General features: G+C 39.4%; 1 long non-coding RNA gene across 2 annotated transcripts in view; it reads right to left on the reverse strand.

Annotated features, from left to right (window-relative positions):
• Nucleotides 1-14,544: 14,544 nt before the first annotated feature.
• Nucleotides 14,545-26,034, reverse strand: part of LOC139042646 (uncharacterized) — a 35,955-nt gene continuing 24,465 nt past the window's right edge. The window contains exon 3 of one of the 2 annotated variants that reach the window (XR_011499602.1): nucleotides 14,545-16,607. This is a non-coding gene — a long non-coding RNA (uncharacterized lncRNA). Of the gene's footprint in view, nucleotides 16,608-21,535; nucleotides 22,921-26,034 lie in introns of those variants that run through there. The other variant, XR_011499603.1, reaches the window with a different exon arrangement.

A 26,034-nucleotide genomic window follows, 5' to 3' on the forward strand; every position in this document is an offset into this window, starting at 1 on the left:
ATATCTAAGGAAAACAGGAAAATACAATCTGTTTAATTTATGGGGAACATGTTTGAGAAAGCAAGCAGAAATTTTGAAGGAAAAGATGATTTCTTCGCCTTTACCTAATTTGTTAAGGAAAAAAAAGCAAATTTTTCCAATACATTTGTTGATTATCCACATGAGCTCAATCTACTCTACAAAGGTCCACTCCAGGTTGCAACCTCCTTCTTACCCAGTGGATCCATGAAGTTGATAGTCAGCTTGACCCATCTACCATTGCCTTCCTTACTTCCTGCCTGCCACTTTTATGACATTTCTGCTATTTTATTTAACAGTATCAGCAGATATTCAAGGCCTGTAAGACCTGATATCAGAAAATAAATTTCCGGTGTTGTGGAAAATGTGACATTCTCAGGGGTTGGGGCCAGGAAGACACTTGGGGCATCTGCCAAATATAATTTTGTAATACTAGCTCTCTCGTTCCTGTTTGCCTCTTATCTTTCTATCTTCTGCACTATATAAAAGAAACTGTAAAAGTTCAGAAATATTCTAAAGTCAGAAATAATCTACCTTATAGTATAAACTCATGTTACCTCAATAAAAATAGTAATAACCAGAAAAGAAATAATCTACATTGTAATGACCAATAAACACATGAAAAATGCTCAGCATCATTAGTCATTAGGGAAAGGTAAATCAAAACCACAGTGAGGTACCACATCATGCCCACTAGGAGGGCTATTTTAAAAAACAGGAAAATAACAATATATGTAAATCAAGCCATCATGTTGTACACCTTAAATTTATACAGTGATGTATGTCAATTATTTCTTAATAAAACTGGAAAAAAAAGAAGAAAGATTAGCAAGGATTTGGAGAAATTAGAACCCTCCTACATTGCTAGTGGGGATGCAAAATGGTGCAGCTGCTGTGGAAAACAGTTCAGCAGGGGGCTGGCCCTGTGGCCGAGTGGTTAAGTTCGCGCGCTCCGCTGCAGGCGGCCCAGTGTTTCGTTGGTTCGAATCCTGGGCGCGGACATAGCACTGCTCATCAAACCATGCTGAGGCAGCGTCCCACATGCCACAACTAGAAGGAACCACAATGAAGAATATACAAGTATGTACTAGGGGGCTTTGGGGAGAAAAAGGAAAAAAAATAAAATCTTAAAAAAAAAAAACAGTTCAGCAATTCCTCAAAAGTTAAACATAGAGTTACCATGTAATCCAGCAATTTCACTCCTAGGTATACATCCAAAATAACTGAACACAGGTACTCTAATACATGTACACCCTTGTTCATAGTAACGTTATTCATAATAGCCAAAAAGTGGAAACAACCTAAATGTCCATCAATTTATGAATGGATAAACAAAATGTGGTATAGCCATAGAACAGAATATTATTTGTCCATAAAAATGAAGTACTGACACATATTACAACATGTATGAACCTTAAAAACAGCATGCCAAGGGGCCAGCCCCATGGCCGAGTGGTTAAGTTTGCACGCTCTGCTTTGGCGGCCTGGGGTTCACTGGTTCAGATCCAGGGTGTGGACCTACATACAACTCGTCAAGCCATGCTGTGGTGGTGTCCGACTAGAACTAGAATGACTTACAACTAGGATATACAACTATGTACTGGAGCTTTAGGAAGAAAGAAAAAAACCAGCATGCCAAGTGAAAAAGGCCAGACACAAAAGGTCACATATTGTATGATTCCATTTATATGAAATGTCCAGAATAGATAAATCCGTAGAGACAAAATAGTGGTTGCCAGAGGCTGAGGGGAGAGGAGACACTGCTTAACGGGTATGGGATTTTACTGTGGAGTTATGGAACTGGATAGAGGGGCAGTTGTACAGCATTGTGAATCTACTAAATGCCACAGAATTGTTCACTTTAAAATGGTTAGTTTTATGTTATGTGAATTTCACCTCAATAAATTATGATAAAAATTCTGTATTGAAAGGACAAAGCAAAAGATTATAAACTTTCTGTTTTCAAAAGTTTATAAAATGAAGCATCAGAGAAGACACTGCTGATAGTAATATCTCACAAAATAAAACTGAGTAGATAAAGTTCCCTGGGGGTAAAATTCATTTTCAGTGAGTTGTGCGATGCTTTTCTTACTTACTTCTCTTGGCTCATTTTCTAAGAGTGAATGTTTTCTTTATCAGCTTGGGACCCTAAGTCCTAAAACTTGACAGCCTCAGCTTTGATGTTTTCATCTCCTCAAGGGTTTTTCTGCTTCTCTTAAATGGGAAAAAATCTAAACAATAAAATTTAAATTATTTTTAATTCAATATTAAATTCATTATTGCTTGAACAAGTTCTTCATTTACATGCAATATAACAAGTATAACCATTTTATGATCTAATGAAATTTACATCCTGTGTAATATGTTCCTAAGTGATGAAGCATTCAAACTATAAATGATTCTTTTAAAATATTCCGTATTTTGAAATTTTACTTCTCAATTTCCATTTTTTTAAAGGCTAAAGAAGCAACAACGTCTCCTACAAATTCAGAATTTCCGGAAATTTTAAATCTTTACTCAACTAATTCATCCATCCCTTCGATCATTCAACAAATATTTACTTAACTCTGACTCTGTGCCAGACTGAATATGGTGCACACAGATACAAGCTGAACTACAGAGACATGGTCCTTGCTCCCAGGGAGCTTGTGTGCTAATGTAGAAGACAAACAAATGAGATCACTTCAGAAAGTGGTAAGTGCTATGTACAACATAAAACTATGAGATCAACAGCATGTTTTGCCTGGAGGTGTACTTTATAGGGTGATTAGGGAAGACTTTGCTGAGAAGGTGACATTTGAGCTCTAAGATGGGAATGATGAAAGGGAGCCAACCATGCCCAGGTCTGGGGGAGGAGTGGTCCAGGCAGAAGGATCATCAAGTGCAAAGGTCATAAAGCCAGTCTGGGCTTGAGCCTTGTGCAGCAAGATGGGTCAAGAGAACCAAAGGCAGAGGGGCGTGGAAAGGAGACAGAAAGGTGGGGAGGGCCTGGTTTTTCAAGGTTTTATAGGCTAGGGTAAGAAGTTTGATATTACTCAAGTGCACCTGTGTTCTGAAATGTCTTTCAACACGAACAGTAATCTGGCCAAAGCAGTAGCTATAAAGGGGGGTTGGTGAAACACACACATACACACACACACACACACTTTAAAAGGAGATGTGCTAAGATAACTAGAACCCTCTCTGGTTGTAAGAAATTATTTTGATCAACCTGGAAGATTGTTTGTTTCTCCTCCAGTCCAGGGTTTCTCAACCTCGGCACTATTGGCATTTGGGGCTGGATAATTCTTTATTTGGAGAGCTGTCCTATGCGTTGTAGCATGTTTAACAGCATCCCTGTTCTCTACCCACTAGATGCCAGTAGCACCGCTACCCCAAATTTGCGACCCCCCAAAAAAAACGTCTTCAGATGTTGCCAAATGTCTTGGGGGAGTGACCTTGGTTGAGTACCACTGTTCTAGTGTAAGACAAGGAGGTGAAAAGGTGCCATGTACAAGAGGTAGACTTTGAAGGAAATGGCATTTTGTTTCTAATTTCTCCTTTCCCACCTCCAGGCTCATTCCAAAGCCTCTCTTGATTCCTGAAACTCATATACTGGTGCTAAGTAAATATTCAGTAAATTCATTCAGTGCAGACTACCAATCTGTGCATAGTGAGCCGAAGTTTTTTCAATAGCAGGGTGGTAAGTGGAGGATATCACTGGATTTGAATAGTATGGGTAGTTGCCTCAACTTTCCAGCTCATTTTGTTTGCACAGAGTCTTAGACTAAATCTCATACTTTATGTCTACATAACACCGAAAGAATTATTCACTTTATGCATTCCAACAAAGTTCTCTGCAAATACAAATTTTATTCACTGACTTCAATTATAAAATTAGAGCCACATTTCCACATGCAACGTCTAACAGAGTAGAACATCAGAGGCTCTAGAGCAGGGATTCTCAACCTTGGTACTATTGACATTCGGGGTCAGATAACTCTTCGTTATGGGGATCTGTCCTGTGCATTATAAGACCAGAATCCTGGGTCTCTGCCCACTAGATGCCATAAACATCCCCTAGGAGGCAGAATCTTCCCCAATTAGGAAACACTCCTGTAGTTGCTGTATTTGCTTTCTCGTTATAGCAGTTTCCACTCTTTATATTTTACCAACCCCAGGTTCTTCTCTATGTTGTCAGCAACTCTTGATGTTCAACAATTTTTCTTAAGACTTTAAGATCCCCTAAGTCTTCATCCACAGATTCTGGAACTTTCCTTCTCTCCCCTTTTGTCTGGCAATTCACAACATACCAATTGAAGTGGGGTTCATTGTCATTTCCTTCATGGGTAACAATATCTAACATATCAAGTCTGTAAATACTTCTACTTCAAGATATGGGGTAAGAGTTCAACTATTTGTTTCTTTTTTATGGTTTGAAAATCTTCATAGTGAGATGACTAATTAAAAAGGGCTACCTGCACTTCACTGTGGCAATAACCGTAGTTTGAGAGTGATATTGTCTTCATGTCAAGGCTGCTTTGCCTGGAAAGATATTCCACTGATTTATGGAACAGAAGGATTCAGCTTTGGATATGAAATAGAATTAATTTAAGGCAAAGAGTTCTGCCGAACTCAAAGTCATCAATCACTTTCCATAGAATTCTGTGATGAAAAATCATCCTAACTAGTGGTTGTTCAGCCATGAATACTAATTAACTTCTGGATCTAAAGAGCTAAATACTAATTAATTCTTCTGGATCTAAGGATGAAGGAACAAAAGTGTTTGACTTTTTGAATTAGGTTAGTATTGAAATTAAACCTGAAAAAAGGAAAGAGAGCAGTAAGAAAGAAGGACAAAAGGAGTTACTGACTCTTTCAAGATTGAATTCTCTTTCTGAAGTGGTGATTCCTTTTATACCACTGTTTTCTTCCTCTGATATGCTCTTCTTATTCCCACTCTGGCCCTAATAGAAACATAGCCTATGTTTTCATTATACAGTCACGCGCCACATAACATTTCAGTCAACAATGGACCGCATATAGGATGGTGGTCCCATACGATTACTACCATAGAGCCTAGGTGTGTAGTAGACTACACCATATAGGTTTGTGTCAGTACACTTTATGATGTTCACACAACGATGAAATCACCTAATCGTGCATTTCTCAGAACGTATCCCCATCATTAAGTGGTGCATGATTGTGTGTATAATAGAGTATCTTGGTTGGACTGAAACTAGTGCTGGCACTTTGAAAGAAATCAGATGATATTTTCTCCTATCCATTTTTTAACCTGTTAGCATAAGTCTATATGCATGGAGACTTTGGGGTTTGGGCTGAAGGAAGAGTGATAGGTTGGGTTTTTGTTGGTTGGATTTTTTTTGCTGGATCACTTGGAAGAGAGAGAGAGTGGGAAAGAATAGAGAGAAAGAGTGTTGCACTCTGGCTAGCCTTTTGGATTGAGGCCCAATGGGGAAGATAGAGCCAAAACCAGAAGGAATCATTTTCATGAAGGACCTTCTGTGATTCTGCACTCAAATAATGCTGTTTAGGGCCAAAGTGACAAAATTAATATTAAGTTGGGTGAGGGTCCCAGATCTCAGTATCTCAAGGACTGGAAGCTCGGTGCTATTTGCACAAAAGGCATCAGCAACAGAGGCAGTGATGAGGTACCTTGACTAGTAGACTGGACTGTGAGAATATGAATGAGCTTGTTACAAGCACGTGGGGTAAACCCTCCTGCTGAGGATGGCCATAAATAACTGAGAGTCTTTGGAATGGGGTTAAGTTCCTCTGTGAGCAGGTGGGGCCTTGCAGCTGATGAAATTTGGATGGTAGTGTTCATGTGATCTCATTTCACCAGCTGGAAAAGTCTGGGATATTTGTGTTATATAATTCTTGTTTTCTAGGCCTCACTTCTTTTTTTTTTTTTTTTGTGAGGAAGTTTGGCCCTGAGCTAACATCTGTTGTCAGTCTTCCTCTTTTTGCTTGAAAAAGATTGTCCCTGACCTTACGTCTGTGCAAATCTCCTTCTATTTTGTATGTGGGACGCCACCACAGCATAACTTTAAGAGCAGTGTGTAGGTCTGTGCAGGGCCAGCAAAGTGGAGCATGCAAACTTAACCACTATGCCACCGGGCTAGCCGCTAAGCCTTACTTCTAATAAGAACTAGGACTTCTTAAACCTACTTCCATCGTAGAAGAATACTGATCCAAACCTAAGCCATCATTCTCCTCCTAAATCTAAAGGAATTCCACTGTGGTTTCCATGGAGAGTCCTTCCAGCTATCTTATCTAAGGTCTTAGTAACTGGCTACAGCTCTCCTCCTCTGTAAATTCCCCAGTTTGTCTTCCTCAGATAATCACTTAAGTCAACAAGGACGCTTCTTTAGAAGAGTCGTCTAGCTTTATCTCCATATCCTTTATCTAAATACCCTTTTATTAACACTTCCTACAGGGAACCACTTGCTTCTTTCAATGACCAATGTTTCTTTTTATGAAACTAAGTCTCTTCAAACCATTTCTTTGCTGAAAACTCACACTATTGTAACTCTTGGATAAATATAACATTATTTTGCTCCTTGTCTCATTTTCTTTGAACTGTTTAGTCAACATGGAACAACAGGCATTCATGCTTTTTGCATGGTGGCAGTTACAGAAGAAATTCCAGTGAACATCAAGATTTCTAGACTATATTACCACTAACAAAATATTTAGCACAAATTTCCTGGGTGCTTGCCACATGTTTTTTGCTGAGATTCATATGAGATCCATTTAAGATTTATGGTAGCAGCAATATGGCCAGTTATATTGTAGATATCAGTATCCTGACCATACCTCTCTATCACTAAGGATGTGAAAGAAGGTTGTGTAGTAGGTTCATTTTTATCTTTGGCAGCCAGGACTAATAACCCAACAAGGAACTTGGAAATTTGTCTTTGGAGTAAGCTTTCAATCTATTTTTCAATTAACATGTAATTCATACAAGATTCAAGTGCTCCTGTAGCCTTGTCTGTGCCATGAAAAATATTCACAAGATGATGTGCAAAAGATCAAGAAAAGAACTATGAATACTACTGAGGTCATATATTAGACTATATGATGGAAATGTTACATAACATCCTAAGATATTCATGGAGATACATGACTAAAGCTAGTGATAAATTCTGCTATCTAGATAAAGCAGAAAACCAAAATTATAAAATCGATGTCTCTGGAGATTAAGTAAGCAGAAATAGTGTTAAAGCAACATCAATCTTTAGATCAATCCAAAGATCTTCAGAGTTGCGTCTAGAGTTTCTTTAATAGCCGTATCATCATTGCCTTTCAAACCAAATGAAATACCAGAATCACCAAAAAAAGCCATCTTAGAATGAAGGTAAGTGTAACTATACTAGATCTGATGCATATTTCAACATTTGTACATAGTGAGTGCAAGGTGGGTAAGTACATACAGGTAGCCCCTCTCCCCAAGAAAATGTCATAAAGTCAAAGTAAAGAAAAGCTCTGAGGATTTTCCCATTACTATAGAATTTCAGATATCCACAGTAGTAGACACGCCAAGATGGAAAACAAGAATCAAGCAAGACATCAACAAGCAGAAGCTGCTATGCACCTTCCACTGTACTAGGTGCCATGGGGGATATGAAAGAGACAGAAGATATAATCTCTTATTGTGGAGCAAGACTTGAATACATAAATCAGAGGAAGCTATAAAATAAAACAAGTGGGCTAAATGCTGTGGTGCTGACTAGAAGTGTCAGAACAAGTCCAAAAAGATCAGAGAAGTAGAGAGTTTCACCGAGAAGTCTGGATTTGAGCTGGATTGGCACTGAAAGAGGGCAGAGAGGATTGCAGAGTGTTTCCGTGGAAGAAGAGACAATATGAGTTTCCTTGGCAGAAACTGGGAATGAACATGGCATGTCAAGGAGAGTCTGGAGACCGGCCTGATGGGAGTAGAAGACTCATGTTAGGGAAGAGTTGGAAGGAAGTTTGGGAGAGACAGATTGCAAATTGAAATAGACCTTTATCACTATAAACGGTGAAAGGCCACAGAAACGGCAGCTAGATCTCCTTACACACATGGGTATAGAGAGGACTGCATCACTTATGAGACGCTTCAGTCTCTCTTCCACATATGGGGGACTCTGCCAACAGTGGCAGCTTTTAATAGTACAAGAGGAGGTGATGATGTTGCAGCTATGGAGCAAAACAAACAAAACAGAATGGCTTGGGGGCCGGCCCTGTGGCTGAGTGGTTAAGTTTGCACGCTCTGCTTCGGCGGCCCAGGGTTTTGCTGGTTTGGATCCTGGGCTCAGACCTAGCACTGCTCATCAAGCCGTGTGAGGCGGTGTCCCACATGCCACAACTAGAAGGACCTGCAACTAGAATATACAACTATGTACTGGGGGCTTTGGGGAGAAGAAGGGGAAAAAAATTGGCAACAGATGTTAGCTCAGGTCCAAATCTTTAAAAAAAGAATGGCTTGCGGTGTAGTCCCTGTCTTCTGAGAGTGAACCATTATTGCTCTACCCATTGAGGTTGAAGTCCTTTTCTTACAGAAAACTTAACATTTACCTGGGCAGAATAATAGCTATTTGATCAATTGTGCAGTTAATACACAATGAAGTGCCTATCTTTCTAGCCTGCCAATATTTCAGTAAGCAATTCTCTCTTTAACGTAGATCATATTACTTTCTTTTGTTTTTAAAATCTTTATGCATCACAGGGATAACATCTACATTGAAAGGTCGCATTAAAAACACAACAGGCACTTCTGGTTTCCTGTCCAGCATGTAGACTTGGAAGTCGCCATTCCATCCTAATAAAAAGTAAAAAGTTGAACAAACTGAAAAATCAACAACTCTTCTTAGATCCACAAAAAAGTGAGGTCACAGGGCAAAATTATGCCCTCAAAATTGAACAGACCATCAGATACAGAGTCACAACTTACTTAAGCAGAAACCCAAAGCAGAAACAGCCACAGGAACCAGTATTAGGGTAGGAAAACCCGAACTGTAATTAATGAATTACTGGAGGCTTATTGTGGACAAGTCTATGAGTTAAAATCTCCTAGGTAGGGACCCTGCATTTTTGTGAGTGTTACGTCCTGGAGCTCTACCTGGTTCTCACAATGAAGAAAAGAGGAAAATCCCCTCAGGCTTCTGGCAGGGATGGATTGTGGGTGCGAGGCCCACCCCTGGAACCCCTCCTTGGAGCTCCTCTGAGTGTGAGTGAGAGTCCCACATGAGTAAGGTGAAATTGGCAACATACCTATTTTGAAATAGGCCAGAGCATTCTGTTCTTCCTAACAAGGAATGGCCTAACCTATTGGGGTTTATCAGAGCCTAACCAACCTTGGGGAAAGGAAATGCATACTCAATTTCAGCTTGCTCCAGCCTTACATGTGGGGAAAGGAAAACTCCAATTTCAGCTCCCTCTAGCTTTCTACATGGGGGAAGGTAAATACCCAACTCCAGCCACCTCCAGCCATCCTGTTCTACCTAAAGTGAGGGAGGAAGACTGAGAAACACTGGTGATGTGTATAGCTCAGGGGCACAGGCTCATTAAAAGACTGAGACCTAACCACAAGACCATAGAACACTTGACCTCCCCCAACACCTTACCAGTATATCACTAAAGGTTTATTGACCAGAGATCTTTTCATTTAGTACATCATGTGTCGCATTCAACAAAAAATTATGAGGTATGCTACACTTTGAAGAGACAAAGTAAGCATCAGAACCAGACTCAGATGTGACAGGGATTTTGCAATTATCAGACCATGAATTTAAAACAACTATAATTAATATGCTAAGGGCTCTAATGAAAAAGTAGACAGTTGCAAGAACAGATGGATAATGTAAGCAGAGAGATGGAAATTCTAAAAAAGAATAAAAAAGAAATGCTAATCATCAAAAACACTAAAAGAAATGAAGAATGCCTTTGATGGGCTTATTAGTAGACTAGACTGAGGAAAAAAATCTCTGAACTTGTGGATGTATCAGTAGAAACCTCCAAAAACTAAAAAGCAAGATAAACTCAAAGCAAACATTAGGAAGAAAACAATAAAAATTAGAGCAGAAATCAATGAAATTGAAAACGGGACATCAATAGAGAAAATCACCAAAACCAAAAGTTGGTTCTTTGAAAAGATCAGTAAAATCAATAAGCCTCTTACTAGGCTAACTAAGAAAAAAGAAAGATGACACAAATTACTAATATTAAAAATTAAATAGGAGACATCATTACAGATCCTATGGATATTAAAAGGATAATAAAGAAATACTATGAAGACTATGCCCACAAATTTCATAATCTAGATAAAATGAACCAATTCCTTGAGAGACATAATCTGCCAAAATCTACACAAGAAGAAATAGACAATCTGAATAGGCCCAGATCTATTAAAGAAATTGAATCATTAATTAATAACCTTCTAAAATGATAAGCACCTGGGCCAGATGGGTTCACTGGTGGATTCTACCAAACATTTAATGAAGACATTGTACCAATTCTCTACAGTATCTTTCAGAAGATAGAAACAGAAGGAATATTTCTCAACTCATTCTATGAGGCCAGAATTACCCTTAATACCAAAACCAGACAAAGATACTACAAGAAAAGAAAACTACAGATCAATATCTCTTGGGAACATAGAAGTAAAATTCCTCAACAAAATATTAGCAAAAATCCAGCAATGAATAAAAAGAATTCTACACTATGACCAAGTGGGATTTATTCCAGGTATTCCAGTTCGACACTTGAAAATCAACTAATATAATCCATCATATTAACAGTCTAAAGAAGAAAAATAACATGATCATATCAATAGAGGCAAAAGAAGCATATGACAAAATCCAACACCTATTCGTGGTAAAAACTCTCAGCAAACTACGAATAGAGGAGAACTTCCACTACTTGATAAAGAACATCTACAAAAAGCCTATGGTTAACATTGTACTTAATGGTGAGAAACTAGAAGTTTTCCCACTAAAATCAGGAAGAAGGCAAGGATGTCCACTCTCACCACTCCTTCTCAATCTCATACAGGAAGTCCTAACTAATACAATAAGACAAGAAAGGAAACAAAATATATACAGATTCGGAAAGATGAAATAAAACCATCTTGTTTGAAGATGACATGATTGTTTATGTAGAAAATCTGAAAGAATCAACAAAAAATCCTCCTGGAATTAATAAGCAATTACAACACAGTTGCAGAATATACAGGTAATATACAAAAGTCAATCACTTTCCTATATACCAACAATGAACAAGTGTAAGTTGTAATTAAAAACAATACCATTTACCTTAGCACCTAAAAAAATAAAAAATTAAGTTTAAAGCTAATAAAATAGGTACAAGGTCTATATGAGGAAAACTATAAAAAGCTGATGAAAGAAATCAAGGAAGACCTAAATAAATGGAAAACTATTCCATGTTCATGGATAGGAAGACAATATTGTCAAAATGTCAGTTCTTTCCAACTTGACCTATAGATTCAGTGCAATCTCAATCAAAATCTCAGCAAGTTATTTTGTGGCTATTAACAAACTAGTTCTAAAGTGTATAAGGAAAGGCAAATGATCCAGAATAGTAAACACAATATTGAGGAACAAAGTTGGAAGACTGACATTACCCACCCTCGAGACTTACTCTAAAGCTATAGTTATCTAGACACTGTGATATTGGCAAAAGAATAAACAAATAGATGAATGGAACAGAATAGAGAGCCAAGAAACAGATCCACAAAAATACAGTCAACTTATCTTTGACAAAGGCACAAAGGCAATACAAATGAGCAAAGATAATCTCTTTAACAAATGGTGCTGGAACAGTTGGACATCATTATGCAAAAACAATGAATCTAGTTACACAATTCACAAAAATTAACTGAAAATGGATCATAGACCTAAATGTAAAATGCAAAACTATAAAACTCCTACAAGATAACATAGGAGAAAACCTAGATGACCTTAGGTATGGCAGTGATTCTTTAGATACACCACCAAAGCCAAGATCCAGGAAAGAAATAATTGATAAGATGACTTCATTAAAATTAAAAGCTTCACTTCTGTAAAAGACAATGTCAAGAGAATGAGAAGACAAGCCACAGATTGGGAGAAAATATTTGCAAAAAATGTATCTGATAAAAGACTGTTGTTCAAAACATACAAAGAACTCTTAAAATTCACAATATGAAAATGAACAACTCGATTAAAAAAACAGGCAAAAGACGTGAACTAACGCTTCATTAAAGAAGATATATGGATGGCAAATAAGCATATGAAAAGATGTTCTCATTATATATCATTAGAGAAATGCAAATTAAAGTAACAACAAGATACCACTACACACCTATTAGAATGGCCAAAATCCAGAACACTGACAACGTCAAATGCTGGTGAGGATGTGGAATAACAGGAAATCTCATTCATTGCTGGTGGGAACGCAAAATGAAAATGATACACTTTGGAAGACAGTTTGGCAGTTTCTTACAAAACTAAACATACTCAACATATGATCGAACATTCGCACTGTTTGGTATTTATCCAAATGAGTTGAAAACTTATGTCTACACAAAAACCTGCACATGAATGTTTATAGCAGATTTATTCATAATTGGCAAAACCTGGAAGCAATGAAGATGTCCTTCAGTAGGTGAATGGATAAATAAACTGTGGTACATCCAGACAATGGAATATTAGTCAATGCTAAAAAGAAATGAGCCATGAAGCCATGAAAAGATATGGAGGAAACTCAAATGCATATTACTAAGTGAAAGAAGCCAATCTGAAAAGCCTACCTACTGTATGATTCCAACTGTATGACATTCTGGAAAAGGCAAAACTATGGGCACAGTAAAAAGGTCAGTGGTTGCCAGGGGGTGGGGGCAGGATAGGGAGGGAGGGATGAATAGAGTAAATGTGGATAGATTAGGAACTATGGCAGTAGTTTAAGAGGTGATGGTAGGATGGTGGTAATGGAGATAGAAAGAAGTGGATGGATTCTGGAAATTTTTAGGAAGCAAAATAAGAAAAATTTGACAAAAAAACAAACAGGTTTCAGAGTCAAGGAGGAAAAGGGAGGTATCAAAAGATCCCTACGTACAACCGGATAGAATGGTAGGGCAATCCAGTGAGATAAGGAAGGCTGAAAGGGGACCAAGTTTGGAGAGAAAGTGTAGTCTGAGGGGGCTTTGGGACATCCTAGAGGAGAGCTCCAGTAGGCATTTGGATATACCCATCTTAAGGTCAGATGAGAAGTCTGAGCTAGAAATATAATTTGGGGAGCTCATCTGCGTGCAAGTGGTAAACAAGCTGTGGATGTGGTGAGCTTGCCCAGGGAGAGAGTATAGAGAGAGACGGAAGACAACTGAGGACGGGCCACAGGAAAAGTCAACATTTGTGAAAATGTAACTGCAACAATACATGCATTCTCTCTGCACTTCTGGAATTCAGAAATCCTGAATTCTTTCTTTTGCATTGTCATTCAATTACTCGATAATGTCCAAAAAATAACTCTCCTCTCTTCAAATCACCATTCCATTTGTTGAAGGGGATGGTAAAGGCCATAAAAAAGGGCCATTTTTATGAGGGGGTACTTTTACATTTTAACACATATCATTAGGAAGATGCTAATAAGTATAATGTTAAACTAAGAATATGATGGCAGAAGTTTAACTTGTATTATGTAAGTATTGAGCCTTATCTGCAGACGAGTGGGACTCAGAGAGAGCTGCTATACTCTTCCAGAGTGGTTTCTTCCAGGGTGGGAAAAGGATAGCCCCCATAGTATTGTGATCTTCAAGGTGTTGGGGTCCTACATGCCCAGCCATTCTCTGAGAGTAGAGCTATGCTTTCAAAGTGTATAGGCTTCCAGTCAATGATTCTGCTCTGAGAGAGAGAGAGAGAGAAAAGCAAGGTCTCGCCCTGCCCCCATTTGTTACTCAATTCTGTAGTGCATATTTTTATACCCTTGGGAGCTAGGAGGTAAGGGCTAGAAGCTAGTAATTTGGTCGATTCAACATTCTGACCTCTGAGTCAAAAAGTTACTTAATAATTCTTTTAGCCAGCGATGAGGGGGTGGTGTATTCAGAGTCAGGAGTCTCCAGCTCTGATACTGACTCATATGCTGCGTGATCTTGGGGTAAACCATATCAAACCGCTCCGTTTCCATATCAGTAACACCACCTGTCCCCACTATCTCTTGGGGTTGTTATGAGAGCCTGATGAGATCACAGATCTGAAAGCATTTTGAAAATGTCAGACATTATCATGCCGAAAAGAAAGCCATCCACCCAGAGTTAGTCTGTTTTGAACAAGACACGACTTTGTTACGCTATACATGTATCAGTTCCTGTTCTAATTGTCTTGTTTCCAAATCATGTCTGCTGTGAAAATAAAGACTTCTGAGCTATTGTGAGATATGCCAGCTGCTTCTACCACCACAAATATCTAAATAAAATGTTGCCATATTAATCAATGGTCCAGTTTACAAATGGAAACTCTAAAACAAAAAATGTCAAACCAAGATTAGTTTGTATCATGAGTTCAAAGGCCTTAACTTCGCCCGCTAGACCTTACATTATCTAGTTCCCCGTTATCTCTTTGACGTCATTTTGTACCACTTCGCCCTTCCCCCACTCACCCTTAGCCCTTTAGCGAAGGCCTCCTTGCTGTTCCTTGAGTAACCCAAGCACTGTCTTGCTCCAAAGCCTTTGCATTGCTGCTGCTCAGAGTGCAATTCCCTTTAACATCCCTCATTTTATTCAGGTCTCAGTGGATGTGGAGGCTTTCCTAACTACCCCATTTAACCACCCTAACTACCCTACCCAAAGTAGCATATACCTCTAACACTTATCACTCGTCTCTCTCTCTTTCTCTCTCTCTTTCCCTTCTCTTGCTTGTTATTCTTTGTAGCAATTATAATCACCTGACATCTTATATTTGTTTTCCCCTCAACAAGAATGTAAGCACCCCGAGAGGAGGGGATTCTTGTCTGGTTTGTTCCATTGCTGTATCCTTAGTGCTTAAGACCATAGCCTGGCACATTGTAGGCACACAAGAAACAGCTGTCGAATGGAAGAGTGAAAAAACAGATTCCTACTGCTCCTCTGGCTGGCAAAATCCTTCCTAACACAGCACCTCACAATCATGAACTCAGGGAATTAGAATGGGATGCTAAGCAGCAAGATGCCTCTGTTGGGCAGGATCATCTGGCTGATTTTGCAAAAATGTAAGGAGGAGCATCAAGATTGCACATGGTATTTTGACCTAACAGAAACCCTTAACGCCATCAACAGAACTGGCCTATGACAACTATTGAATAAATCTGGCTGCCTTGAAAATTCCAGCAAGTTCATAAGTTTCCCATCACTAAAACAGCATGGGCCTGTTAGTGAGAATTGGACATCTCATCCAGTTGTTCCCGAAACTTGTTACCTTACCAAATTCAGTGTGTTAGAGTCAGCTACAAGCTATTATTGGCATGAATTGTCAGGATCGATTCCCCAATAACGAAATCCTGGAATACAACCAGACTACTGGCATTGAAACAATGCTAGTTCATTGCAACACAAACCAGAGAATAGAGGACACCAAAACGTATTGCTCCCGATGCTGACCCCAAAAGGTGCAGATATCATCACAGAAGGCAAAACCAAAGCTTTGTGCACAAACTGAAGCACAATATGGCCTATCTGTTGGTGGGGGGGATCTCAATTTTGTTGGAATTTGAGCATCTGTTCTTTAAATGGTCCTGTGTCTGAGATCATATGACCACTTTATAAGAGGAGAGGATATAGTCCATCAGAGTACATCACTGAACTAACCAGAGTCCATAAGAGCAATAAAGATATAGAAAAAAAAATAGAGCTAAGTATTGACTGTGTGGTAGTCATGACAGAACTGTTTTGATGAAGTCTATTAAGTCATGTCAGAAAACTGATTGAAATAGGTTAGATTTCACAGTCACATTTCATTTCGTGAAGTGTGTTCTCATTATTTTTAAACTTTATAGAGGATAGCTTATTGATTCAGTATTATAGTTAATTAATTACTGCTTGCTTCTGTCTTCCATTTTGTTTACAAGGAAGAACTTCTGAGATATTTCTATTTCCTTTCATATGCTTAGAGGTATCAAGATTCCTAAGCAGTGAATCCAATACCTGGAAATATTTGTTCATTCACTGGGAATGACCTAGGATGAGGTGAAATTCCTAGAGAATTCTTTGTCTTCATCTTCTTCCTCTTCAACATCATCTCACCTCCAACAATAAAGAGATTTATTGATTGAATTTTACATATCTGGCACTCTGCCAAGCACTGGAATTTTGAAAACCTCTCCACATCTCACCTCCAAATCTCTAAACTCTAAGTGGTCCCACTTGAAAACAACAGCGCATGAACTGTCTTTTTATTTAGAATTCAGCAACAGGGTGGCTCTTTCAGAATAAAGGATTCAGACGGGCAGGATGGCGGAGTGGTTCAGAGCACAGGTCCTCTCTGGAGTCAGCGTCCTCCAAATCAAATTCTTGCTCAGGTACTTCCACAAGCTGTGTGACATTGGCATGCTATGTAACCTCTCTGCCTTAGTGTCTTCACCTGTAAAGCAGGAATAATAACAATCATCTGTGCACCGTAGCATTGCGGTAAGGAATAAATGAGATAATCCCATGTGAGGTGCTTAGAACTGAGCCTGGTTCATTGAAAGTGCTCAATAAATGTTAGCTCTTATTATGCAAGGAACTCAAAATTTGCAGCCTCTATAAGAGGCACGTCTGGCAAATCAAGTCAAACACAAATCAAAGAACATCTTCTGTGAAGATTGTGTGGAAAGACTATATGTTGCCCAATATCCTTTTGTGTCAAGCCTTCATATACAGTGCTCATTATAAGTGTGTAACTAGGAAACCCAGCAAGATATGGGAAGTTAAACTCAGATATAGGGCTTCCAAAAATCCCATACATTTCTGTAAAAAAGGGGTTGGCAAACTTTCTCTGTAAAGGGCCAGATAGGTGATATTTTAAGCTTCACAGGACAGACTGTTTATGTTGCAACTACTCAACTCTGCCGCTGTGGGGCAGAAGCCTCATAGGCAATATGTAAATGAACGGGCATAGCTGTGTTCCAATAAAACTTTATTTACAAAGACAGGCTGTGGGCCAGATTTTGGCTCACGAGTTGCCTACCCCTGCCCTAAAGGATCATCCTAGCCTATCAGTGTTCTAACAGCCACTTCAGCTGAGTAACCACAGAAAGCAAACAAACTGGGGAGGAGAATAGAGTGAGAAGAATTGAAGAAATCAGAAGATAAGTAATGGCTCCTCCAACGTCCTTTCCCTATCCTAAATTGTATTGGATGCCTTACGTGCCAAGGGAACAGTGTGTTCCATTTATTCTCTCCTTCATTTAACACGTAACAGTGAAGCACTTACCATGCCCCAGGGACTGTGCTGTGACCTATAATGGTGATTGAAAACAGGCCTCGTCCCTGCCTTCAGGAAATTTACAAGCTAGTCAGGTAGGGATAGGGACCAACATCAGTCAAAGAACCACACAAACAAATGGAAACCCACAGCTGTGCTAGGTCCTGCCAAAGCTTATATGAGCAGGTTTGCTCTAGCCGTGGAGCTCAAGGTAGGATTTCCTAAGGAACCTAAACCTAAAACTCAGAGCTGAGACCTGACAGATGAGGAGTAATTAGAGAATAGGGTGGGAGACCATTCCAAGCAAAGAGAACAACATAGGCTCTTTTACTGTAGAAAGTATGGTGCATTCAAGAGATGAAAATAAAGTCACTCTGATTTGAGTCCAGGGAGCCGGGTGGAGCATGATTGGAGATGGGGCTGGGAAGGTAGGAGAGGTCAGACCATGCAGGTCCGCATAGTACCAATCAATTATTTATTTATTCAGCAAATATTTACTGAACATTACATCAGTCTCTGTGGATACTGTGGTGAATGAGAAAGGCAGACATTAAACAAACACACAAATAAATCTATAATTACAAAGCTCTGCCTCTTGAGATCCTATGCCCCGAAACTCTGTCCAGTGGCCTAATATAGTTTTTAAAATTACCTGGCCTGTTCCCAAGATGCAGTCCCAATCTAATCAAACCTGGTTAAAGCTACATGCAACGTATATTACTCTATTTCTTTCTGGAATCGTGGGTGGATTTGATGTATCGTCCTCAGGGCTGAGCCTGTGAAACGCCATGTTTCATGTTACTTCCAGGTTAATAAGGACCCACTCATGGTCTCTGTTTTGGGGTGTGAGCTTCTGGACAGATGTGGTCCCCTCGTGCTGTTCATATTACAAGTCTTTATGACTTGCTATTGAGGATGGTATCATGGGCAAGATTGTGAAAATAAACTAGATCTGAGTATTTGACATATGAATTCAATTGTTTAAATCTGAGCTCCTTTTTTTTCTTCGCTTCCTGCTTCTCCTATATATTTATTCCTGTAGTGAACTCTGTCAATGTATTCTAGCTTACATTTTAAAGCCCTAGAAGAAACTGGGATCTGTTCTAGGGAATAGCAAGCTTAACAAATGCTTTTTGGTGTTGATAACTGTGAAAACGTAACAAGACTTTTAAACAGTTTCAAAGTGATTTTATTACAATGGTAGTTATTCTCTTAACTCCTTGGCCTATTTTTTTATCAAAGAAAGAAATTAAAATGTCCTGGAATGACTTGCTTTATATAGAGCTGGGCTGATGGCTATCCAGTAGTTGATGCTGGTCTAGATGGGTAAATGGATTATTTGATGATCTCCTCTACTGCCGCACTTCTGGTTCTCAAAGTGTAGTCCACAGATGCTTGAGGATTCCCAGGACCCCTTTAGGAGGTTGGAGAGGTCAAAGTTACTTTCATAATAACACTAAAATATTACTTGCTTTTTTCAGAGTGTTGGTATTTATGCTGATGGTGAAAAAGCAGAGGTGGGTAAAATTGCTGGCGCCTTGGCATGGATCAAAGCAGAGGCATGAAACCATACTATTAGTCATTTCATTTTTTACCACTATGCATGTAAAGAGGAAGAAATGCCATTTCACTTAAGAATGTCCTTGATGAAGCAGTAGAAATTATAATTATTTTTCATAAAATGCTATTTTTGTTAACACGCAATTCATTACTATTCATTATTATTTTCCTAATAAACTAATAAATATTTTTGTTCTTAGTTTTAATTTCTAATTTAATAAATGCAGATAGCTATAAATCACACAAACAAAATATATTTGGGATTCTCTTATAATTTTTAAGAGCATAAGGGGCTCTTCAGACCCAAATATTTGAGAACTCCTGCTCTCTTAATTTTCCAAATATCACTGTTATCAAGACAAATTTCCCTTTTTGTGTGTTTCTTTTGGTGAGGAAGATTGGCTCTGAGGTAACATCTGTAGCCAATCTTCCTCTTTCTGCTTGAGGAAGATTGACCCTGAGCTAACATCTGTGCCAATCTTCCTCTATTTTGTATGTGGGATGCTGCCACAGCCTGGCTTAATGTGTGGTGTATAGGTCCACACCCAGGATCTGAACCCACGAACCCCAGACCACTGAAGCAGTGTGCATGAATTTAACCACTATGCCACCGGGCCAGCCCCAGGACAAGTTTCCTTTTGTCAATTATGGGTTGCACAAAGACTTTTCATATCTCTAGGTCTATCTCTTCTTTATAACTTCTCAAAAATAATGACGAAGGGCTGTAAAATAACCTTCTGAAATTCCTTAAACATTCTCCTGTGTGTTCAACCAGTTTGTTTCTCCTCACTCTCTCCTAGTGTGGTGTTTTGGAGTGACCTGGATTTTTCAGAATTTTGTTGTAGTGGGCAGGAGTTGTGGGTTTTGTCTACCCCACACACTTTCCCATTCTTCTTTGCCAAGTAACATCATCCCCTTCCTTTTAGAGAACTCTCTCCCCATTCCTTGTCTTCCTGATGAAGCTGTTAATCACAGGGCTCCACCCTCGCCCCCACCCCTGTATGACTACAAGAGTAGGCACATGATCCAGGACTGGCCCAACCATAACTCTGCATCTCCCGGGAAAAAATGATTCGTCCAAGGGAGAGGGCCCATGACTTAGGCTAAGCAAATTGGAATCCATATCCAAAATTGTCTGAAATAAAAGTAGTCCTCACTTTGACCATGAGTTGTAAGGGTATATGATTGGGGCTACTACCTACCATCTTTCCCACCATGTAAAGAGAGCCTATCTACAAAATGAATCCAAGCAGAGACAAGAAGAAATAAAGATGAGTGGAGAGAAAGTTCTGTCAATGTTGAGTCCTTGTTCCAATCTCTGAGATCCTGGTTCCTGGCAACTTTTTCTCCTTTCAATTCTGCCAGGTACCACAGTTATGTGAACAAATAAATCCCTTTTTGTGCTAAAATTACTTTTCCAATTGAGATAATTTGGAATAATACATTTGAGGATGTGACCTAACCTTCTTACTTTGGTTTCTTTATGGAAATATCTGCTCTTTCACCTCACAGGTTGGGAGGATTTAATGAGACAATGTTAAAACACATTGAAAACTATAAAGCATTATATAAGGGTTAAGTATAATAAATATTTCTTCTCTTCATCTCCATAGCAAGGTGGCTACACTTGCTGCCGCAGAACTATTTTTAGATCACTAAGTATATTCATCCCAAATCTTTGGATCCAAGAATGGCTTAAGAGACCCTTGAATTTCTCTGGAAGTCAAGCAAAGTTTAGAAATGCTTTCTACTAGTTACTGTATCTAGAGGGTTCACCCCACACTTAGGCCAGTTCAAGAATCATGAAGACCCTGGAAAAGGAGTGACTATTCAAGAATTTGGTTGGAGGTCTGGATCACCTGTCAAAGGACTTCAGGAGGTCTGGACCAAAAAGAGGCAAGAGAGAGAGGAATATTAAAACCATTCACTCATCCTCGCTGAGAAGGTTCAGTCAGCCAAAAACAAAGAAATAAAGACTTGAAAGTCTTTAGAGGATTGTCACATATTAACCAAAGAAGACTCCCACACAACTAAATGCCACTTCATATGAAGCATAAATGAATGAACCGAAAAAAAATTGCTGTAATGGTGGGAGGAACACAGTCAGGTGAATCATCTATGGCATATGAAATTGGGGGTGTAGGTGGGGGCTAAACGCCATAGGAACACCAGTAGATTCTATAGTGTACTTGGCAGCTCTAGATTGCAAGGATATTTTAGCCAAGTATTCTCTCACTGTGGCCTGAGCTATCCAAGGACTCCATTGGATCAGAACCAAGGTGTTCTCATTCACTAGTGGCTGCTTCATACTGTGCCTGCTTAGAAAATGACACAAGGAACCATGAGGCCTCCTGGGGGACACTCTGGTTCTGTCTTGTCAAAAGACTAACTTCCCCTTAAATGACTCTTCTAATATTTCTCATTGTCTCCTTAACTGAATTTGAATATGTAGCTAGAGAGCAAGATTTCCCAGGTGAGGCTCCCCACCAGGAAGTGGCTCATTTCAATGCGAACGCATGACAAACCACCCAGCGAGAGCGTGAGAGCAGCGGGAGAGTGATTTTATTTCAACTGCTAAAATGGCAACCCTCCCTGCTCATCTCAAAAAATGCGAGGACTGTGAGACAGGCAGTTGCAGTTTATATTCCAAGTAAATATGCACCGTTTTTACTCCCTAGGTGAGGAACAAGAATGGCTTTTAATTTTGAACAGGAATTTGATAATTAATATTCTTTGTTGCATTTTCAATTCTGCTAAGGACCTGCCAGATGGCCTTGTTTCTGGGCAGGAATATCTTACTCATCATTCAGCTTTCTTTTTAATATACTAGTGTAACAAATCTCCTTTCATTCTGGTAGTCCTTAGGCCCTCTTCCCTGCCATCTGTGAGAATTCATGGGGCCTCATAATCATTAAATTCAGAGATGAATGTAACATACATACCACCTGTTGAAGCCCTGAATTTACACCACCACCCTCCTCCCCACTAAGAAATGTCATTGAGCCTATTCCTTCTGTTAAAAAACAAATTTAACATCTGAGAATTTCGGTCTGTACGTCTCAGTAGATAGTATTCCCTTTATAACCACACAGGAATCAACTTTGCAGTGCCTCAAAGTAAATTTGGAACATGAAACTTGTAGCCTTACCAGACCAAATTGGAAAAAATAAAGTCGGTTCAGTTCACCACAGAACAGGAAACTGTTGGACCGTTGAAGCCAGAGGCACGCTCTAAACAGCCCCATGACCCAAACCACCTCAGTTTTGGCCCTACTGACTGAACAGACTGGAACAGTGAGAGCAAATCAGACTTTCTTTAGCTCTGCCTTTCTGAAAAGCGTGTTTGTTTGTTTGACATGGGGAAACAATCAGTTAATGTTCTAGGCCATTAAGGTGTAGCTTTATTATTACTCTTTTAATAATGAAGTGGATTTAGCTGGCACTAGAAAATTGCAGAATAGGAAATGCCAAGGCAGGGGGATGGGAACAGTCAGCCACTTCTCTGACAAGTATAAATCTCCGTGTGACCCTGTTACAAGGCCATTTGGCACACTTTGCTTCCTGACTCAACTCAGTCAGGTACATTACAGGCTCCAGGGCACCCCCAACTCACCCCTCCCGACTCCAAGTTGTTCTAGTTCCTTGAATGCCTTCTAGGTCTTCTTTTCTTTAGGAAACAGAAGCAGTATTTTCGAAGACAACAATAAGCAACACTAGCAAATATTGCGAATGTTCCCAGAGACATACATAGTGATCCACTGAAGACCTTTGACTATGACCATTTTTGGCTATTTACAACTATGATCTCGACTAAACTGTTTATCCAGAACTTATCCAAGAGGGTCACGTTTGCATCTCAAGGATGAACCAAGGCAGCCTTGAGAGCCAGTCTTCAAGCTTCTTCACTCACTTGCACAGATTGTCAGCCTCTGGGCAAAAGAAAACACAAAGACCCACTTACCCCAATTATTAGAAGATAATGCAATCTGACCCACTCAAAGAATGAATTGTGGGGATGTTTATTTACACCCATTAAGGTCTCTTCCAAAACACTACGCAGAAGCGTACCATCCAACATGAAGATTGGTGCAGAATGATAATAACATTTATTCAACACTTGCAAGAGCCTCCGCACCGTCAAGTGCTTTACACAAATTCCCATTTAAGCCTCATGCTAACACTATAAGGGCAGTACTAACATTGACTCCACCGCTCATTCACTGGGAATTGGAAGTCTTTTACCAGACCATGTGCTCTTAACCACTGTACTACTCTGTGTCTCATTTTCGTAGGGGGATGAGGATTCTGTGAACTGAGGGGAAGGGATCAGTGCTACCAAAAAGTGTGGGCTGCAGACCAGTGTTGGTCCGTAAACTGTTTGCTACTGATCTGTGATGAGTCAGAAATTAAGAGTTAGCTTTTACAAATATTTATAGCAATGTAACAGAGTATTTTTTTATGTCTGTTGAACATAATTATTAAAAAATTGGGGCTTGTATCTTGTATGTCTTTGGTTTTTATTTAATATAATTTTATAGTAATTCACTCTTACTGTATTTTTTAAAAGCGTCATTCCATGATGGATTGGAATTTTAAATAAAAGAAAGAAAGGAACACTGGTTTTTCACTATAGTTTTTTTTAAAAAAAGATTTTATTTTTCCTTCTTCTCCCCAAAGCTCCCTGGTACATAGCTGTATATTTTTAGTTGTGGGTCCTTCTAGTTGTGGTATGTAGGATGCCACCTCAGCATAGCTTGATGAGTGGTGCTAGGTCAGCGCCCAGGAAGCGAACTGGCGAAACCCTGGGCCACGGAAGCAGAGCGCTGAACTTAACCACTCAGCCCTGGGGCCAGGCCCCTCATTATAGATAGTTTCAGAAGCACTGGGCTGAATAGCATATCTTTGTGATGACCATTGTAGAAAGGAAAATGAAAGATAGTGAAGTTTGGCTTCTTTATGAGGTTAGTGAGAGTTTTCTGTCTGTCTTTCTTATCAACCCTCTTCACTACTCTCTGATAAATTTACCTGTTGCTTTGTTGGGTTTTAGGAGATCAATAACATTCCTTTTTCTCTTCCTAATTTGAAAGTAACTAAGACACAGACATAGAGTCAGATAGGAGATCAAAATGTCAGTTACAAAACTGTACTGGAGGACATAGCTGAGTTGTGAGATCTCAACTGTCTTTCTAATACCTTCCCCCACCCCTGAATTAGGGAGCCTCAACCACCTAGTCACTGGCTCCCACAAGCTAAGAGCAGACCACAATAAAACCCTTAGACAGAAGACCTGGAAATGGCAGAGCAGAGCATTCTCAATTTCTTCTCAAAAACTCATTACTCAGGTAAGTCTTTACTTCATAGGGCATAAGGGAGAGTCAAGGAGAGAGAGCATGGGTGTCACTCCAGTGTACGTTCCCTGAAGGAAATGTGAGGTTAAGGGAATGGAGGTTCCCCTAATGTGTCATTTATCCATTCATTTAATTCCCACCTTTGAAGATTCTACTAAAAGGTACCCAATCCGGTTCTATGAGCTTCATTTTTCCCCATCATTTAAACAGCTCTTGAAAGTCTTATCTCCACCAGTCAAGTCTTGAGAAAGTGACAGTAATTCCTTATTCAAGCTTCTTTGCTCAACTCTGGCAAATGCACTTACCTTCTTAATTGCGCTCAGTGAAAATATGTAATTAATAAATTAATGTAAGTTATTAATTTTTCAAGTTCTGAATTTGTTTACTGTATTTGTGCCATGGAATTGTCTACACCATTATAAATCCCATGAGGACGGAGCGTCATGCACGTGCTTACTCGTTTGCTACCACTCAATGTACCAATGGGTATTTAACAACTACTTTGATCCCTAGGATGATCAAGATGCTGATGGTGGTCTTGCTGTTCCTCCTGGCTATTTGATTTTAAGTCCTTAACCTTGAAAGATGGACCAGATTCCCCACTTCTACTCTTGTTTTCTGGTAATACCTGATTTGCAGCTTTTGTCCAATACTGTCAGTTCTCAGGCAAATACTTTTTATCAGCATAATAACATTAAGAAAATTAGATGCCTCTCATACAGTATGTGACTTGACTTTTTGAAATTAAACTCTTCTATGGAGTAATTCTTTTGTTTTCATGGAGTAATTCTTAATGTGTTTGTATCATTGTATACTGTTACAGGGACATCATAACTCTGTGATATGGTCAGTTTTGTCTTCTAATGATTCCAGTCTTCCTTTCCTGCCCTCCTTGTCACTAATCCTCCTTCTAGGTGCCTAGAGCTCCCATGGCACCTCCTGTGGCCCTTTCCAGAACTGCCTTCATGGCATTCTTCTTAGGCCTGCCTTCTCTGCCTGCATTCTAGACTTTTTTATTTTTTTAAAGATTTTATTTTTCCTTTTTCTCCCCAAAGACCCCCAGTACATAGTTGTGTATTTTTAGTTGTGGGTCCTTCTAGCTGTGGCATGTGGGATGCTGCCTCAGCATGGCTTGATGAGCTGTGCCACGTCTGTGCCCAGGATCCAAACCAGCGAAACCCTGGGCCGCCAAAGCAGAGCACGCGAACTTAGCCACTCGGCCACGGGGCCGGCCCCCATTCTAGACCTTTCATCCCACTTTTTTATTAGTCCTCTTTAAAAGATCCTGTTGCATTTTAAGATGTGTCTTCTGGAGCTAACTCTTTCTCCAAAGAAGTAATATTAATGATGGGGAAGTCATAAATTAAGGCAGATCACTAGGCTGACATCTGGGAGTAGAGAGGCTTTTTAAATCATCCTTCAGATCACACCATGTAGGTGGTTGCCTACGCGTAAGGCCAAGTTTATATATTAATGTTTGTATCACCTTGTATAGGTACGTAATTACATTTTAAGAGATGAGCCATATATTCACATATATGGATATGAATGTAACTTTCATAAGTGCATGTCTGTGCAAGCTCCCCATTAGGACATCAATAAAACATCTTCCTTGCTCACCTGGTACCCCTAGTTCCTGGCAGTAAGGAAAGTGTATCCATGTTAACCTCATAAAATTAATTACTAGTTTCTTTT

The sequence above is a fragment of the Equus asinus genome, chromosome X (genome assembly GCF_041296235.1).
Source record: "Equus asinus isolate D_3611 breed Donkey chromosome X, EquAss-T2T_v2, whole genome shotgun sequence".
Classification (NCBI taxonomy): Eukaryota; Metazoa; Chordata; class Mammalia; order Perissodactyla; family Equidae; genus Equus; species Equus asinus.